Below are 6,314 nucleotides of genomic sequence, written 5' to 3'. Positions count from 1 at the left end.
TTCCTGAGATGTAAGTGCCACTACTGAGCTCAGCATACAAGGTCTCGATTATTTTTTTATTACGTTCATTGCCTTACCTTTATCTACACTGAAGCTTATCTACCACTTTTCATTCACTTTTTTGAGGTCTGATTGACTTGCAGCCAAGTTTCACTTCAAAAGCCCTTCAAAAGATTGCCTACCTGGCTCATTGCTCTTCTGTTTTTCTGTTTTCTTGATGCCACTGTTGCCTTTCCCCTCCCTGCTGACTAAATGGCAAGAGTTTACTTTCGTTTTTCCTTTTCCCCTCCCATCACCTTTTACAAGCTTTCCGAGCCAAGTGGGTGGTGCTTCCTTTCTCATTTGTAATAGGTGTTTGATGTCTGTCCTCCTGGCTAATAACTTAAAAGTATCTTCTTGCAAGATTTTAGGTATTTCCCATCAAATTATACACAAACAGTTCAGGTAAAAGTACGGGAAGAGAGAGTTGCCTTTTATGTCCAAGAGAGATCTTTGTATTTAAAATTAGTGTTGAAAGTATGAATCTCTCTTGAAATTAGCTTATGGTAAGTATTTTTCAGTTTCTCCACAAGGACCTTTATAATTTTGTCTTCTGTATAATATGAAGAGATGTTGAAGAGTAAATGTGCTAATTATGTGAAAAACACTGTTTTGGAGCCTCTTCACATCACTGAAGGCCCACTGTGCTTGCATATGGTTATAGAGAAGAGATACATAGAATCACAGAATCATTAAGGTTGGAAAGGACCTCCAAGATCATCAAATCCAACTGTCAACCCAACACCACCATGCCCACTAGACCATGTCCTGAAGTACCACGTCTACACGTTTTTTGAACACTTCCAGTGATGGTGACTCCACCACCTCCCTGGGCAGCCTGTTCCAATGCTTGACCACTCTCTCAGTAAATAAATTTTTCCTAATATCCAATCTAAAGCTTCCCTGGCGCAACTTGAAGCCATTTACTCTTGTCCTATTGCTTGTTACTTGGGAGAAGAGACCGACACCCAACACACTACAACCTCCTTTCAGGTAGTTGTAGAGAGCGATAAGGTCTCCCCTCAGCCTCCTCTTCTCCAGATTGAAAAACCCCAGTTCCCTCAGCTGCTCCTCAGAAGACTTGTGCTCCAGACCCCTCAGCTTCGTTGCCCTTCTCTGGACACCCTCCAGCAACTCAATGGCCTTCTTGTAGTGAGGGGTGTACAGACAACAACAAGAAACTGTATGACCATTCAAAAACTTTTTGATCCATTCAAAGTGGGCAAAGAGGAAAAAAATCTGAAAATTAATCAACATGTAACTTTAAAAATATACCTAACTACACAGTCCTGTAATGCAGATAAACAGCTCTCTCAGACATGAGGCAGGAATTATTTAAGTTGAAGGCCTATAAAATGCATAGGTACATAAAATACACACAAATAGAATACAGCTGTTTTCATGTAGAATTAACTTTAAAGGGCCCTCCAGCAGAGATAAAGGTCTGGGGGTAAGATCATAAGAACACAGAAGTTAGCACAGTGTCAGGCCAGAGACTGTCCTTTTCTGCCCATGACAGTGGCCAGTGTCAGATTTGGAGAAGAGTATGGAAAGGATACAGAAGGATTATTCTCCTAATATCTTGTCCCAGATTCTAGGAGTCATCTGTTCAAATACTTCCTGAGCTGGAGATCACATACACACCATTAAGGGCCCATGGTGGACTTCTTTCAAATGTGCCTAATCTGCATCTGTATTTATATTGTGTGGTTCATATGTGTTTCATAACTTGTTTGCCTGTAGGTTTTAACTTTCTACTTGGTAATTTCAGTGGCACCCCTTGGATTCGTGCATCCCGAGGAGGGATGAGTCACTGCAAGTACAAGGTCCTTGACAAAATCCCATTTATGGTTCTGCAAATGCAATGGGGGAGAGATCATTTCCAGCTGGGAGTGGAGCAAGAAGTAATACATTTTTCAAATGCTAAAACCCACATCTTCCATTCTTGTGCTTGGACCATTTCTGGTCCTCACAGGCAACATGATAACGGCTCCTCCTTTAACCTTATTTATGTTACTGGTTCACGGGAGTAATTTGCTTTCCCTAGCAAGTTACTGTTTGACTGGAACTGCCAACTAGCCACACTGGAGAAAGAAATCTCTTCATTTAAATAAATAAAACCACATTATTTAGATAAATATTATATAATTGTTTTAAAGCTTTGCTTCCCTAGCAACTAGGGAGCACAACAGCATTATCCATGTTGTATTCTTCCATGCTTTTCTGGAGATGGCTGAACACCTGCCTGGGGTTTAGCTGCCAGCTGGGGTTAAACTACAACAGTCTTTTTTGGTGCCCAACATGGGGCTCGAAGGGTTCAAGATAATGACAGATTTCACTGGAATGTGCTAGGCTGAATTTATAGCGGTTATTGCTTTTTAGCTATTAATTGTCGGGCTCTTGTGCTTGCCATGGGTTTGCTTTCCTCACTGTATGTTAGAGTCTAGTGCTCATTAGTGGCTGTTTTTTGCTTTTGTTGCTGCCGTGCTGCTGCACTGCTGGTCGTCTGACTCTGCTGGGCCTGGGACCATTGTGGTAACAGCAATGGCGATGTGCCTGGGCTGGCGGGTGGCTGGGGCATCGCTGCTCTTTCTGTGCTGCTGTACTGGACAGGCTGGAGCTCCAGTGTGAACTCGAGTCGAAGGGACTGTGACCTGTGGATGAGTCCACGCAGGAGCAGGACACTCCGAAGTGTCTGTGGCCGTGCATAAGCTGTGGCGTGTTGACCCTGGCTGGACACCAGGTGCCCACCAAAGCTGCCCTGTCCCTCCCCTCCTCAGCTGGACAGGGGAGAGAAGATACAACAAAAGGCTGGTGGGTCAAGACAAGGGCAGGGAGAGCTCAGTCACCAGTTACCGTCACAGGCAAAACGGACTCAATTTGGAAAAAAAAAAAAATTTATTACGAATCAAATCAGAGTAGGGTAATTAGAACTAAAACCAAATCTTAAAACACCTTCCTCCCACCCCTCCTTTCTTCCCAGGATCGGCTTCACTCTCGATTTCTCTCCCTCCTCCCCCTCAAGCGGCGCAGGGGGACGGGGAATGGGGGTTGTGGTCAGTTCATCACACCTGGTCTCTGCTGCTCCTTCCTCCTCAGGGGGAGGACTCCTCACCCTCTGCCCTGCTCCAGCCTGGGGTCCTTCCCACGGGAGACAGTCCTCCACCAACTTCTCCAGCGTGGGTCCTTCCCACGGGCTGCAGTTCTTCACCAACAGCTCCAGCCTGGGCGCCCCACGGGTGCCGTCCTTCAGGGACAGACGGCTCCAGCCTGGGCCCCGCGGGGTCACAAGTGCTGCCAGCAAACCTGCTCCAGCCGGGGCTCCTCTCTCTCCCCACGGGGCCACAGGCCCTGCCAGGAGCCGGCCCCAGCGCGGGCTGCCCACGGGGTCACGGCCTCCTTTGGGCATCCCCCTGCTCCGGCGTGGGGCCCTCCCCGGCTGCGGGTGCAGATCTGCTCCCCCGTGGAGCTCCATGGCCTCAGGGGCACAGCCGGCCTCCCCGTGGGCTTCCCCAGGGGCTGCCGGGGACCCTCCCGCCCCTCCTGCTGCTCTGACCTGGGGTCTTCAGGGCTGTTTATCTCACATGTTCTCAATTCTCCTTCTGGCTGCAGTTGCTGTTGCTGTTTTTCCCCCTGCTTCTTAAGTCTGTTCTCCCAGAGGCGCTGCCACCACCACTGATGGGCTCAGCCTTGGCAAGCGGTGGGTCCATCTTGGAGCTGGCTGGCATTGGCTCTGTCAAACATAGGGGAAGCTTCTAGGAACTTCTCATAGAAGCCACCCCTGGCAGCCCCCCAGTTACCAAAACCTTGCCATGCAAACCTAATACATAAGCCCATGCCAGAGCAGGAACTTCTCAAAGAGTCTGTGGCCACGGTTATGTCTATGCCACAGTAGGCATACCTCTGAAGGGATTGTGGGCCAAGGATAAATCCACGCTGGAGAAGGTACACCTCAAAGCAACTGTGGCTGTGGATAAGTCTATGCCACAACACGTATACCCCTGGAGAGACTGCCTATAGATAAGGCTCCACTTGGAGCAGGTACACCCCAAAGGGACTGCAGTCTGAGAACAAATTCAAGCTGGCGCATGGGCAAGGGGAGAAATTCATTGCAATTTTAGACCCTGTAAACTGGCCCAGAGGGATCAGGGGTGGAGATTGTAACGGAAATACCTTTAAGTTGTTGTAAACCTGGATTTGAGTTGCATGTTATAGTAATTACTATAGCAGGAACCAGCTGAACCAATGGAGGACAAGCCTTACAAGTAGTGCAAGTGCAGCAGTGACCTGACCTGAGCTGACTTTGGTGCCCACTAACTCCATGCAACACTCCAACTCTCCTTGTCCTGAGTGACGACTTGTCGTGGTTTAGCCCCAGCTGGCATCTAAACACAACGCAGCCGCGTGCTCACTCCCCCTCCCCCAGTGGGACGGGGGAGAGAATTGGGAAAAAAAACTTGTGGGCTGAGATCAAAACAGTTTAATAGGACGGCAAGAGAGAAAGAAACAACGATAACAACAATAATAATACTGACAAAGGAATGTACAAGAACGAGTGCTGCCCAATACAGCAATTGCTCACCACCTGGCGATCGATAACCCGTCCCCAAGCAGCGATTCCCACGCCCCGGCCAACTCCAGTTTATGTACTGGGCATGACGTCATATGGTAGGGAATATCCCTTTGGTCAGTTGGGGTCAGCTGTCCCAGCTGTGTCCCCTCCCAACTCCTTGTGCACCCCCAGCCTACTCACTGGTGGGGTGGGGTGAGGAGCAGAAAAGGCCTTGCCTCTGTGTAAGCACTGCTCAGCAGCAACAAAATCCTCCCTGCATTATCAACAGTGTTTTCAGCACAAATCCAAACCACAGCCCCATACTAGCTGCTATGAAGAAAATTAACTCTATCCCAGCCAAAATCAGTACATTCTCCACCCCTTGTTCCATACCGTTTATGTCATGACCATACAACGTCATGCTCAGCATATAAAGCTGGGGAGAGAAGAAGGAAGGGGGACACGTTTGGAGTGATAGCATCTGTCTTCCCAAGTAACCATTACACGTGATGCAGCCCTGCTTCCCTGGAGATGGCTGAACACCTGCCTGCCCATGGGAAGCGGTGAATGGATTCCTCATTTTGCTTTACTTGCGTGCGCGGCTTTTGCTTTACCTGTTAAACTGTCTTTATCTCAGACCATGAGTTTTTTCACTTTTACTCTTCTGACTCTCTCCCCCATCCCACTGCGGTGGATTGAGTTGGCGGCGGTGTGGTGATTAGCTGCCAGCTGGGGTTAAACCATGACACCATACAAGAATGAGGACAGAATGACTGAAGGCCGCGTGAGGATGAGAAGCTGTGGAGGACGTCTTGGTGTGTCTAGACATACTGGCGGACTGCAGACAGCCAGTGGTGCTATGATGGAGGTGCTGCTCTCCAGAAATAGCTGTCATGCCACCAAGGAATTGGGGAATATGGGAATTGGCAGCTTGGTCCCAGTCTCTCCCAGTGTTACCATGAAAGGGTAGCCATCTGCCCCAGCAATGTGCCACCTGAGGCAGATGCTGACTTTTCCTGCTGTTAAGGCTAACCCTGTATTCAGCTTGGTGCAGTAGCTTTTCTTGAGGTGCTTTAGGCAGCACTGGAGACCAGGAATTAAAGAACCATCATGTATTTTCTTTTCATGAATCTGAAGTCATCATGCTTCGTAACCTGGAGTGCTCTGCAATGCAAACCTTTTTAAACTTAGAAGAGCCCATTGGCTGTCTCTGAGAAGGATGCTGTGCAGTTACACAAGCTCAACTTTCCCCCTGCTTCACCAGTCACACCCTTTTTGACCGGAAGAACTGAAGCCACTGAGCTCTCACACACCAAAAGGGGGGCTCTCAGGTGCTAGACGTGCTCAAACGAGCTACCAGCCCGGGGCAACCGGCGGGTTCCGTTATGGCCCCCCGGGGCCGAGAAGCGGGTCTGGGGCGGGGCGGGAGAAGGAAAACAGCGAGCCCGCGCCCGCGGTCGGTGCCAAGTTTCCCTTCTGCGAGGAAGGAAACGAAACCGAGCGCTTCCCCGCGCCCCGGCGGGGCGGGATGGGTCGGGGCCGCCGCGCTTTTAAGCGCGGAGCGCCGGGTGCCTCGCTGCAGCTTGCGAGCCGAACCCGAGCCGAGCTGAGCTAAGCCCAGCCCAGCCGGGTCGAGTCGAGTCAAACCGAGCTCATCCGGCTCCAAGCGGACCGCAGCGCATCCCTCCAGGTCGAGCGGAGCCGAGCCGAGCCGAGCCGAGCC

The sequence above is a fragment of the Phaethon aethereus genome (assembly GCF_964289735.1).
Source record: "Phaethon aethereus genome assembly, chromosome: 3".
NCBI lineage: Eukaryota > Metazoa > Chordata > Aves > Phaethontiformes > Phaethontidae > Phaethon > Phaethon aethereus.
This window is presented reverse-complemented; position numbering follows the sequence as displayed.